This window comes from Schistocerca gregaria, unplaced genomic scaffold (genome assembly GCF_023897955.1).
Source record: "Schistocerca gregaria isolate iqSchGreg1 unplaced genomic scaffold, iqSchGreg1.2 ptg000131l, whole genome shotgun sequence".
NCBI classification, from domain to species: Eukaryota; Metazoa; Arthropoda; class Insecta; order Orthoptera; family Acrididae; genus Schistocerca; species Schistocerca gregaria.
In genome coordinates this window covers 8,632,541-8,645,064 of record NW_026061717.1, presented here as the reverse complement: position 1 = coordinate 8,645,064, position 12,524 = coordinate 8,632,541, and the positions used below count along the sequence as shown (strand labels likewise).

The window sequence follows — 12,524 nt, the reverse complement described above, 5'->3', positions numbered from 1 at the left end:
CCGTACCTGGAGGTGCGAGCTGTTCGCCGCATTTTCAACTCTGCGGGCCCCACTCGCCTTATGCGAGTTTTCTCCGAACACGCTCCCTCCATCGACCATCTCCTTAAGGAGGGTGCCCTCCTCTTCCACCGCCGGTATAAGGTTGACCCCTCCCGCTCCCCACCACAATCCATTCGCTGCCAGAGGTGTCTGCGTTATAACGCACACCCAACATCAGAGTGCCGCGAGGCCCCAGTCTGCCCGCATTGTAAGCAAGCGCACTTCCTCCGGCAGTGCCCCAACCTTCAGTCTCCTCCCTCCTGCAATACCTGCAACCTCCAACACCCTACCTACTCCCAGAAATGCAAGGCTCGACCTCCTCCATCCGCTCCTGAACTCACTGTTCCTCTCCGCCCTTTGGATGACCCCACCCCTCCTGGCAATTCCCTCCGTCCTCCCCCCACCGCAGAGGACATCATCAGGTTCGTCACAATAGTGCTCCAGAACGTCCATCCCTTTCAGCGTCCCCACACCCTCCACCAGATTTCCCTCGCTGCCCGTTCCGTGTTCCACCTCAACACCTACGCCACCTATTCCCACAACCAGGCCCATTTCACCTTCTCCCGTCTCGACACCCTCGTTTAAATTCCCATTATGGCACGACAGCACCGTATCCTGTTCAATAACATCCGCTCCCTTCCCACCAACAAGCACCTCCTTATGCATACCCTTACGACCCACCGTGTGGATGCCTTCCTTCTGAACGAAACCTTTCTTCAGCCCCACCACACCGTCCACACCTCGCCCTACCTCCTTCACCGGTCTGACAATCCACTCCAGATAGCGCGTGGCGGAGTTGCCATTGGCCACCACCGCCAGATCCCTGTCCGGCTCCAACCCCTCCTTCCTGACCCCACAGAACACTTGATCCTTAGTCTCTTCTTCCCCGGCCTTACCCTTACCTGTGCCACCATCTATGTCCGCCCCGCTGCACCTATTCCTTTCGACTTCCTTTCCCACATCGACCGTACCTTCTCCTCCTACGTGATCGCCGCCGACCTTAACATCCATAGTCGTTCTGCCGCCCAGTTACGGCGGTGGCATCGGTTCCTTGCCACCCTCCAAGGCGACGTCCTTCCAATTCCCCAACACACCCGCCCTGAATCCAATACCACTCCCGATGTCGTCCTAGCCTCCCCCACCCTGCTTGGCCGCATAGCGGTGGACGTCCTTGATCCCATTGGCAGTGACCATCTCCCTGTCCTCCTCACTGTATCAGACGGTCGTCGCCCCCGTCCCGACCCGCGCCATGACCCTCCCCCGAAATATGTCCATGACTACTCCCGTGCCAACTGGAATGCCTACCGGGACTCCCTTGCTCTCCAGGTCGATAGCCACCCCCTCACCTACCACCAACCTGATGACGTTACCCGTGCTGCCTCCTTTCTCCAGCAGACCTTGTCTGAGGCCGTGGAGGCCCACGTCCCTACCATTGCCATCCATCCGCACCGCCCCACCTTACCCCCACAGGCCGTCCTTCTCCTGCGTGAATCCCGCCGGCTCTACCGTGCCTTCCTTCACACACGTGACCAGGACACACTACGACGCCACCGGCAACTACAGCGACACATCAGGAACTTACTCACGGCAAAGAAACGCCGGGACTGGCGACAGACATGCACCCGTCTTAATGCCACCTTACCTATCAACTCGTCCAAGTACTGGTCAGCCTTCCGCCGCCTTACCGGATCTAAACCCTCTCCCTACTACCCTCTCCTTCATGATGACCACCCCTTCCCTGATGCCCTTAGTAAGGCCAACCATTTCGCCTCCTACCTCTCCGATATCCTTACCATCCCTGACGATCCCCAGTTCGATTATTCCCTCTTTCCTGATGTCCGTGATCGAACTGATACCTCTGTCCCCCCGCTTGCTCCTGGCTTCCAGTACTTGGACAACATCACACACACAGAACTAAATACCCCAATCACCACTCAAGATATCATTGCTACACTTCGCCCTAAACGCAACACTGCTCCCGGTCACGATCGTGTTACTTACCGTCACCTCCGTGAAGCTCCTGCCTCCTTCCTCTCCACATTGGCCAGGCTCTACAATGTGGTCCTGTCCACCGGCTACTACCCCGACCTGTGGAAAACCTCCCGGATCCTGATGTTCCTCAAGCCCGACAAACCGCCTTCCGCTGTCTCCTCCTACCGTCCCATCAGCCTTACCTCGGTCTTCAGCAAGGTCCTGGAATCCATTCTTACCCGCCGCCTACACAAGCACCTTCACCAACACCGCCTCCTCCCCCCTACCCAATGTGGCTTTCGGCCGTCCTTCTCAGCCGATGACCTCCTCCTTCACCTCACTCACCTCCTCTCCGAACAACTCAATTCCCGTCGTTCCGCCATCTTCCTTTCCCTCGACCTCGAACGCGCATATGACCGTGTGTGGCATTCCGGTCTCCTTTTCAAGCTCCAAACCTTTGCTCTTCCTCTCAACTATGTCCGTCTGGTCGCTTCCTTCCTTTCCCACCGTCCTTCCTATGTCACCATCCACAACACTGATTCCTACACCTTCTACCCCTCCGCCGGTGTGCCCCAAGGTTCCGTCCTTTCCCCTCTTCTCTACCTCCTTTACACGGCAGACATGCCTCCACCTGCACCTCCCCTACACCTTCTCCAGTACGCCGATGACACTGCCTTCCTTGCCCTCGCTCCCACCCTGCAACGCTCCCAGCACCTTCTCCAATCCTATCTTGACCGGTTCACCACTTGGTGTAACCAGTGGTTGCTCAAGGTCAATCCTTCCAAGACCCAGGCGATCATTGTAGGCAAAACCACTCGTTCCTTCCGTCTCCTTGATTTCTATCTTACTATTTATGGCCGTCCCATCACCCTCACACCTACTCTCAAGTACCTTGGTGTCACCCTCGACCGTCGCCTCTCCTGGAACCCACATCTCCGGACGATCCAAGCCAAGGCACGCTCCCGCCTCCGCCTCCTTAAGCTCCTTTCTGGCCGTTCATGGGGTCTGGACCCTTCCACCATCCTCTACACCTACAAGTCCCTCATCCGTCCTATCCTTTGCTATGCTCATCCCGCCTGGATCTCTGCCCCTCCTACCTTCTACAAGTCCATTCAGATCCTAGAACGCCATGCGCTCCGCCTCGCCTATCGCATCCGTCTCCCTTCCCCCACGCGGATCCTCTATGACCTGATTCCCTTCCCGCACCTCCTCCTTTTCCTCGAACGGTTACGGATCCTCTACACCTCCCGCAAGCTTGATCCTCCACACCCTCTTGTCTCTCCCATCCTCTCCCACCCCAACCCGCTGCCGCGCCTGCATTCCTATATCCCACCTGCTCTCCATCTTTACACCCTCCACACCCTCTCCCTCGGTGGCTTCCGTCAACTCCCCCTCCCTGATGATGCCCTCCTCCCCTCCATCTACCCCTCCTACCAACTTTGAGCCTTACCTTCCCTCTCCTCTCCTTTTCCTGTGGGCACCCTCTCTCCCTTCTCTCCCTCCCTCCCCTCCCCTTTCTCCTTGGGCTTCCACTCCCCCTACCCTCCCCCTTCTCCTCCATCCCTCTCCTCCACTGGCATCTTCCCCTCCCCCTCTCTCTCCTCTTCCCCACACCTTTTCCCCTTGGCAGGCCACGACTCTGCTGTCTTCCATCAGTTACTTTCATCGTCCTACGCCGAAGACCATCGCATGTGTTTGTGCCTCGACTCTCCTGCAGTGTGTTTGTGTTTCGTCGTTTGTGCTCCGCTGGTTCACGTGTGGCCATCTGCCATCTGCGTTTGTGCACCGTGTTTCTCCGCTTTTATCCATTGTGCTACGCACGTGACCGACTCCGTTTTAACTCTGTTTTGTCTACTGTTTGTACCCCGCCGTCTTGATTGTTTTTATATCTCACTCATCTCTGTTCTGTGTATACTCTGAGGCCGAAGAGCGGCATACTTGGTCCGCTGCCGGCCTACCTGTTTGTCACAGGTATTAAAATCACAATAAAGAAAAAAAAAAAAAAAAAAAAAAAAAAAAGTACAGCATAAGGTGGGACGAGGCAGTCTGAATTACATTTTATAGATGTATTTCTTACATATCTCAAAGCCTCTCGCGGTCGTAGTCGTCGCCGCCGCTTCTGCAGAAGTAGCAAATGGCCATCGTAGCAAATGCGGCGAGGGACGCCCTGCCTTCGATTCCGAATGCACAAAGTGTGTGGTCTTGTTTCTCAGTCTACATTTGGTCGGTCTCGTAAGAGGTTAAATGTAACGAATTGGTGGGAAAGAGCAAGGGGCAGCGGCTGTGTAGAACGAAAACACAAATCCTCAGGGGTGTGAGCGTTTCGATATGAGTCATATACATGTTATAGTTGGTTGTCAATGACCGTGAGGCCTAATGGATAAGGCGTCGGACTTCGGATCTGAAGATTACAGGTTCGAATGACGTCACGCTCGTGTTTTCCAGTTCTGAAAAAGAAACACAACGTTTTAATGTAGCAATTGAGCAGTACGAAACCGTCTGAATGTTGCTGTTGACAATTTTTTGCTTGGAGTGTCTCCTGAGCTTGAAACACACTCAACAAGACCGGTGTTAACTAGCGAAATGGTCGGCAGAGTGCCGACACCGCGAGTTTTGACTGGCACTTGCACATCTAAAACAACGTCGGAAACTAACTCGTTCGGCTTTTGAGTCACATAAAGTATGTGTGTTAATTTTGACGCCACTAGCTCTGCATGTTGTCATGCAATTTCTTTACCTCTCAGAAATGATTATGACATAAAAGTGAAGTACGTTACGAGTGTGACGTTAGGAGAACATTAGGCAGCAAGGAGAGATTCTGTATGGGACCAACCAACACAAATGAGTACTGTGTGCCGTGCTACCCGGCAGGTGTTCACCGATGGAGCCGGCTAGCACAGTCGGTAGAGCGTCAGACTCTTACTCCCAGGGTCGTGGGTTCGAGTAACATGCTGGGCGAAACGGAATTTTGTTCCGCTGCAGATGTAATTTACCGTTTTTCTGATTAACGAGATGTAATGGAAATAGCAACTTTAAACTTTGCCTACGTCTCTGTCAGTCGCAAGGAAACTGTATTTGATGGTGAAGGTGATTTTGTAGACATGTGTGAAAGACATGTTCTGAAATGCAAGTGTTGTTGTTTGGAGAGCACATCGGTTACGTGTCAGATGTGTAGCTAAGCAGTAATGGGTCGCCATAGCTGCAAATATTAGCCGGTAATATGAAGTGTTGTCAGCTGAAGTCTGATTATGGAGACGACCGTAAGGGCGAAGTACCCAAGAGCACCGCTAGGACGCGCCTCTTTAGCTCAGTGGTAGACCACTGGTCTAATAAACCAGGCGTCGTAAGTTCCATCCTCACAGGAGAAAGCTGAACTTTGGAAATCAGTTGCGCGTTGTGGCCGTATAGCAAACAGTATCTGTGATGACGAACAATTAGCGACAGGCGTTTTTCGCCGCCGCCGCCGCCGCCGCTTCTGCAGAAGTAGCAAATGGCCATCGTAGCAAATGCGGCGAGGGACGCCCTGCCTTCGATTCCGAATGCACAAAGTGTGTGGTCTTGTTTCTCAGTCTACATTTGGTCGGTCTCGTAAGAGGTTGAATGTAACGAATGGGTGGGAAAGAGCAAGGGGCAGCGGCTGTGTAGAACGAAAACACAAATCCTCAGGGGTGTGAGCGTTTCGATATGAGTCGTATACTTTTTATAGTTGGTCGTCAGTGACCGTGTGGCCTAATGGATAAGGCGTCGGACTTCGCATCTGAAGATTACAGGTTCGAATGGTGTCACGCTCGTGTTTTCCAGTTCTGAAAAAGAAACATACCGTTTTAATGTAGCAATTGAGCAGTACGAAACCGTCTGAATGTTGCTGTTGACCATTTTTGCTTGGAGTTGCTCCTGAGCTTGAAACACACACAAGAAGACCGGTGTTAACTAGCGAAATGGTCGGCAGAGTGCCGACACCGCGAGTTTTGACTGGCACTTGCACATCTAAAACAACGTCGGAAAGTAACTCGTTCGGCTTTTGAGCCACATAAAGTATGTGTGTTAATTTTGACGCCACTAGCTCTGCATGTTGTCATGCAATTTCTTTACCTCTCAGAAATGATTATGACATAAAAGTAAAGTACGTGACGAGTGTGACGTTAGGAAAACATTAGGCAGCATGGAGAGATTCTGTATGGGACCACCCAACCCAAACGAGTACTGTGTGACGTGCTACTCGGCATGTATTCACCGAGGTAGCCGGCTAGCTCAGTCGGTAGAGCGTCAGACTTTTAATCCCAGGGTCGTTGGTTCGAGCCACACGCTGGGCGGAACGGAATTTTGTTCCGCTGCAGATGTAAATTACCGTTTTTCTGATTAACGAGATGTAATGGAAATAGCAACTTTAATCTTTGCCTACATCTCTGTCAGTCGCAAGAAAACTGTATTTGAAGGTGAAGGTGATTTTGTAGACATGTGTGAAAGACATGCTCTGAAATGCAAGTGTTGTTGTTTGGAGAGCACATCGGTTACGTGTCAGTTGTGTAGCTAAGCAGTAATGGGTCGCAATAGCTGCAAATATTAGCCGGTAATATGAAGTGTTGTCAGCTGAAGTCTGATTATGGAGACGACCGTAAGGGCGAAGTACCCAAGAATACCGCTAGGACGCGCCTCTTTAGCTCAGTGGTAGAACACTGCTCTAATACACCAGGCGTCGTAAGTTCCATCCTCACAGGAGAAAGCTGAATTTTGGAAATCTGTTGCGCGTTGTGGCCGTATAGCAAACAGTATCTGTGATGACGAACAATTAGCGACAGGCGTTTTTTTAAGAATTACTCTCAGATGTGATTAAGGCGAATGGCACAGATAAAGCATTTGCGAAGCGGTACAGCATAAGGTGGGACGAGGCAGTCTGAATTACATTTTATAGATGTATTTCTCACATATCTCAGAGCCTGTCGTCGTCGTCGTCGTCGTCGTCGTCGTCGCCGCCGCTTCTGCAGAAGTAGCAAATGGCCATCGTAGCAAATGCGGCGAGGGACGCCCTGCCTTCGATTCCGAATGCACAAAGTGTGTGGGCTTGTTTCTCAGTCTACATTTGGTCGGTCTCGTAAGAGGTTGAATGTAACGAATTGGTGGGAAAGAGCAAGGGGCAGCGGCTGTGTAGAACGAAAACACAAATCCTCAGGGGTGTGAGCGTTTCGATATGAGTCGTATACATGTTATAGTTGGTTGTCAGTGACTGTGTGGCCTAATGGATAAGGAGTCGGACTTCGGATCTGAAGCTTACAGGTTCGAATGACGTCACGCTCGTGTTTTTCCAGTTCTGAAAAAGAAACATACCGTTTTAATGTAGCAATTGAGCAGTACGAAACCGTCTGAATATTGCTGTTGACCATTTTTGCTTGGAGTTGCTCCTGAGCTTGAAACACACACAAGAAGACCGGTGTTAACTAGCGAAATGGTCGGCAGAGTGCCGACACCGCGAGTTTTGACTGGCACTTGCACATCTAAAACAACGTCGGAAAGTAACTCGTTCGGCTTTTGAGCCACATAAAGTATGTGTGTTAATTTTGACTCCACTAGCTCTGCATGTTGTCATGCAATTTCTTTACCTCTCAGAAATGATTATGACATAAAAGTAAAGTACGTGACGAGTGTGACGTTAGGAAAACATTAGGCAGCATGGAGAGATTCTGTATGGGACCACCCAACCCAAACGAGTACTGTGTGACGTGCTACTCGGCATGTATTCACCGAGGTAGCCGGCTAGCTCAGTCGGTAGAGCGTCAGACTTTTAATCCCAGGGTCGTTGGTTCGAGCCACACGCTGGGCGGAACGGAATTTTGTTCCGCTGCAGATGTAAATTACCGTTTTTCTGATTAACGAGATGTAATGGAAATAGCAACTTTAATCTTTGTCTACATCTCTGTCAGTCGCAAGAAAACTGTATTTGAAGGTGAAGGTGATTTTGTAGACATGTGTGAAAGACATGTTCTGAAATGCAAGTGTTGTTGTTTGGAGAGCACATCGGTTACGTGTCAGTTGTGTAGCTAAGCAGTAATGGGTCGCAATAGCTGCAAATATTAGCCGGTAATATGAAGTGTTGTCAGCTGAAGTCTGATTATGGAGACGACCGTAAGGGCGAAGTACCCAAGAATACCGCTAGGACGCGCCTCTTTAGCTCAGTGGTAGAACACTGCTCTAATACACCAAGCGTCGTAAGTTCCATCCTCACAGGAGAAAGCTCAATTTTGGAAATCTGTTGCGCGTTGTGGCCGTATAGCAAACAGTATCTGTGATGACGAACAATTAGCGACAGGCGTTTTTTTAAGAATTACTCTCAGATGTGATTAAGGCGAATGGCGCAGATAAAGCATTTGCCGAAGCGGTACAGCATAAGGTGGGACGAGGCAGTCTGAATTACATTTTATAGATGTATTTCTCACATATCTCAGAGCCTGTCGTCGTCGTCGTCGTCGCCGCTTCTGCAGAAGTAGCAAATGGCCATCGTAGCAAATGCGGCGAGGGACGCCCTGCCTTCGATTCCGAATGCACAAAGTGTGTGGGCTTGTTTCTCAGTCTACATTTGGTCGGTCTCGTAAGAGGTTGAATGTAACGAATTGGTGGGAAAGAGCAAGGGGCAGCGGCTGTGTAGAACGAAAACACAAATCCTCAGGGGTGTGAGCGTTTCGATATGAGTCGTATACATGTTATAGTTGGTTGTCAGTGACTGTGTGGCCTAATGGATAAGGAGTCGGACTTCGGATCTGAAGCTTACAGGTTCGAATGACGTCACGCTCGTGTTTTTCCAGTTCTGAAAAAGAAACATACCGTTTTAATGTAGCAATTGAGCAGTACGAAACCGTCTGAATGTTGCTGTTGACCATTTTTTGCTTGGAGTTGCTCCTGAGCTTGAAACACACACAAGAAGACCGGTGTTAACTAGCGAAATGGTCGTCCCAATGCCGACACCGCGAGTTTTGACTGGCACTTGCACATCTAAAACAACGTCGGAAAGTAACTCGTTTGGCTTTCGAGTCACATAAAGTATGTGTGTTAATTTTGACGCCATTAGCTCTGCTTGTTGTCATGCAATTTCTTTACCTCTCAGAAATGATTATGACATAAAAGTAAAGTACGTGACGAGTGTGACGTTAGGAGAACATTAGGCAGCATGGAGAGATTCTATATGGGACCACCCAACATAAATGATTACTGTGTGACGTGCTACCCGGGAGGTATTCACCGCGGTAGCTGGCTAGCTCAGTCGGTAGAGCGTCAGACTCTTAGTCCCAGGGTCGAGGGTTCGAGCCACACGCTGGGCGGAACGGAATTTTGTTCCGCTGCAGATGTAAATTACCGTTTTTCTGATTAACGAGATGTAATGGAAATAGCAACTTTAAACTTTGCCTACGTCTCTGTCAGTCGCAAGGAAACTGTATTTGAAGGTGAAGGTGATTTTGTAGACATGTGTGAAAGACATGTTCTGAAATGCAAGTGTTGTTGTTTGGAGAGCACATCGGTTACGTGTCAGATGTGTAGCTAAGCAGTAATGGGTCGCCATAGCTGCAAACATTAGCCGGTAATATGAAGTGTTGTCAGCTGAAGTCTGATTATGCAGACGACCGTAAGGGCGAAGTACCCAAGAATACCGCTAGGACGCGCCTCTTTATCTCAGTGGTAGAGCATTGCTCTAATAAACCAGGCGTCGTAAGTTCCAACCTCACAGGAGAAAGGTGAATTTTGGAAATCAGTTGCGCGTTGTGGCCGTATAGCAAACAGTATCTGTGATGACGAACAATTAACGACAGGCGTTTTCTTAAGAATTACTCTCAGATGTAATTGAGGGCGAATGGCGCAGATAAAGAATTTGCCAAAGCGGTACAGCATAAGGTGAGACGAGGCAGTCTCAATTACATTTTATAGATGTATATCTCACATATCTGAGAGCCCGTCGTCGACGCCGCCGCCGACGCCGCCGCCGCTTCTGCAGAAGTAGCAAACAGCCATCGTAGCAAATGCGGCGAGGGACGCCCTGCCTTCGATTCCGAATGCACAAAGTGTGTGGTCTTGTTTCTCAGTCTACATTTGGTCGGTCTCGTAAGAGGTTGAATGTAACGAATGGGTGGGAAAGAGCAAGGGGCAGCGGCTGTGTAGAACGAAAACACAAATCCTCAGGGGTGTGAGCGTTTCGATATGAGTCGTATACTTTTTATAGTTGGTCGTCAGTGACCGTGTGGCCTAATGGATAAGGCGTCGGACTTCGCATCTGAAGATTACAGGTTCGAATGGTGTCACGCTCGTGTTTTCCAGTTCTGAAAAAGAAACATACCGTTTTAATGTAGCAATTGAGCAGTACGAAACCGTCTGAATGTTGCTGTTGACCATTTTTGCTTGGAGTTGCTCCTGAGCTTGAAACACACACGAGAAGACCGGTGTTAACTAGCGAAATGGTCGGCCCAATGCCGACACCGCGAGTTTTGACTGGCACTTGCACATCTAAAACAACGTCGGAAAGTAACTCGTTCGGCTTTTGAGTCACATAAAGTATGTGTGTTAATTTTGACGCCATTAGCTCTGCTTGTTGTCATGCAATTTCTTTACCTCTCAGAAATGATTATGACATAAAAGTAAAGTACGTGTCGAGTGTGACGTTAGGAAAACATTAGGCAGCATGGAGAGATTCTGTATGGGACCACCCAACCCAAACGATTACTGTGTGACGTGCTACCCGGTAGGTATTCACCGCGGTAGCTGGCTAGCTCAGTCGGTAGAGCGTCAGACTCTTATTCCCAGGATCGTGGGTTCGAGCCACACTCTGGGCGGAACGGAATTTTGTTCCGCTGCAGATGTAAATTACCGTTTTTCTGATTAACGAGATGTAATGGAAATAGCAACTTTAAACTTTGCCTACGTCTCTGTCAGTCGCAAGGAAACTGTATTTGAAGGTGAAGGTGATTTTGTAGACATGTGTGAAAGACATGTTCTGAAATGAAAGTGATGTTGTTTGGAGAGCACATCGGTTACGTGTCAGTTGTGTAGCTAAGCAGTAATGGGTCGCCATAGCTGCAAAAATTAGCCGGTAATATGAAGTGTTGTCAGCTGAAGTCTGATAATGCAGACGACCGTAAGGACGAAGTACCCAAGAATACCGCTAGGACGCGCCTCTTTATCTCAGTGGTAGAACACTGCTCTAATAAACCAGGCGTCGTAAGTTCCATCCTCACAGGAGAAAGCTGAATTTTGGAAATCTGTTGCGCGTTGTGGCCGTATAGCAAACAGTATCTGTGATGACGAACAATTAGCGACAGGCGTTTTTTTAAGAATTACTCTCAGATGTGATTAAGGCGAATGGCGCAGATAAAGCATTTGCCGAATCGGTACAGCATAAGGTGGGACGAGGCAGTCTGAATTACATTTTATAGATGTATTTCTCACATATCTCAGAGACCGTCGTCGTCGTCGTCGCCGCCGCTTCTGCAGAAGTAGCAAATGGCCATCGTAGCAAATGCGGCGAGGGATGCCCTGCCTTCGATTCCGAATGCACAAAGTGTGTGGTCTTGTTTCTCAGTCTACATTTGGTCGGTCTCGTAAGAGGTTGAATGTAACGAATGGGTGGGAAAGAGCAAGGGGCAGCGGCTGTGTAGAACGAAAACACAAATCCTCAGGGGTGTGAGCGTTTCGATATGAGTCGTATACAAGTTATAGTTGGTCGTCAGTGACTGTGTGGCCTAATGGATAAGGCGTCGGACTTCGGATCTGAAGATTACAGCTTCGAATGATGTCACGCTCGTGCTTTTCCAGTTCTGAAAAAGAAACATGCCGTTTTAATGTAGCAATTGAGCAGTACGAAACCGTCTGAATGTTGCTGTTGACCATTTTTTGCTTGGAGTTGCTCCTGAGCTTGAAACACACACAACAAGACCGGTGTTAACTAGCGAAATGGTCGGCACAGTGCCGACACCGCGAGTTTTGACTGGCACTTGTACATCCAAAACAACGTCGGAAAGTAACTCGTTCGGCTTTTGAGTCACATAAAGTATGTGTGTTAATTTTGACGCCACTAGCTCTGCATGTTGTCATGCAATTTCTTTACCTCTCACAAATGATTATGACATAAAAGTGAAGTACGTGACGAGTGTGACGTTAGGAAAACATTAGGCAGCATGGAGAGATTCTGTATGGGACCACCCAACCAAACGAGTTCTGTGTGACGTGCTACCCGGCATGTATTCACCGAGGTAGCCGGCTAGCTCAGTTGGTAGAGCGTCAGACTGTTAATCCCAGGGTCGTGGGTTCGAGCCACACGCTGGTGGGAACTGAATTATGTTCCGCTGCAGATGTAAATTACCGTTTTTCTGATTAACGAGATGTAATGGAAATAGCAACTTTAAACTTTGCCTACGTCTCTGTCAGTCGCAAGGAAACTGTATTTGAAGGTGAAGGTGATTTTGTAGACATGTGTGGAAGACATGTTCAGAAATGAAAGTGTTGTTGTTTGGAGAGCAAATCGGTTACGTGTCAGATGT

General features: G+C 49.5%; 1 non-coding gene across 1 annotated transcript; it reads left to right on the top strand.

The window, feature by feature from the left end:
* Positions 1-12,238: 12,238 nt before the first annotated feature.
* Positions 12,239-12,311, top strand: Trnan-guu (transfer RNA asparagine (anticodon GUU)). Its single transcript has one exon. It is a non-coding gene; the product is annotated as a tRNA-Asn (tRNA).
* The last annotated feature ends 213 nt before the right edge of the window (positions 12,312-12,524 follow it).